Here is a 953-nt window from a genome sequence, read left to right as displayed (position 1 = left end):
GAGTCTGTGTGGCGCGGCCCTCTTCCCCTCCAAACCGCCACTCGCCCCGCATATTTACGCAAACGGTAAATATACATGGTTTCCCGACCCGCAGACTGAGATATTACTTGCCTGTCTGATTTTTCCTGCTTATTTTCTTCCGTGCGTTTGCTTTGGTGTGAAATTCTCTTTCCTTTTCTTCTTTTTTTTTATTATTTTTTTTTTATTTTTTTAACTCGCGAAGTACTTTTAGAATCTCGACATTGCCCCTTGATTTATTTACCGAGGGAGATTGGGCGATAAAACTTAATTACACGATTTTCTTTGAATGGGATGTAAAAGGTTGAAAAGTTCGTTAAAAACTTATCGCGCGCCCCTTATTTCTTTAAGTGTAATTTTTGTCCTGGATGCGCCAGGGCGTCTTGCTACCCAGACGGTATAAGGTAAACAAAAATAAATGATATTTATATTTGGTATTTGTCAGCATATTTGCCATTAGAGCGATAACTTTTCCAAGATATATATTTTAAAATGATTGGCGGCGATCCAAGCTTCCAAATTCTTCTCTCAGCTGCATTTGTTGCATCAAAGTGGTTTTTTTTTTTTTTTTTTTTTTTTTTTTTTTTTTTTAAACAGCGTTCAACGCACGTGTAGACAGACGTACATTCGTATGGCAGCGTATGCTAAACGAATTGAACAAAGAAAAAACAAAAACAAACGCGAGCTTACTTACTCGCTACGGTTTGCGAGAGAAAATATCAATTTAATGTACTATCGGCAAAAAATTTAATGTACTAACGGCAGCCAATTATTAAAACCAGTTTTAAAAAAAAAAAAAAAAAAAAAAAAAAAAAACTGGGTCGCGACATACGCGAACCGAACCGAGTCACCTTTTACGACTCCTTATTTCAGTCCCACCTAGGAGTGTTGTTCGTGTATGTGACCGGTTGTTTTTCACCTGACAGTGACGTACG

The sequence above is a fragment of the Ceratosolen solmsi genome, unplaced genomic scaffold, assembly GCF_000503995.2.
Source record: "Ceratosolen solmsi marchali unplaced genomic scaffold, CerSol_1.0 scaffold29, whole genome shotgun sequence".
Classification (NCBI taxonomy): Eukaryota; Metazoa; Arthropoda; class Insecta; order Hymenoptera; family Agaonidae; genus Ceratosolen; species Ceratosolen solmsi.
This window is presented reverse-complemented; position numbering follows the sequence as displayed.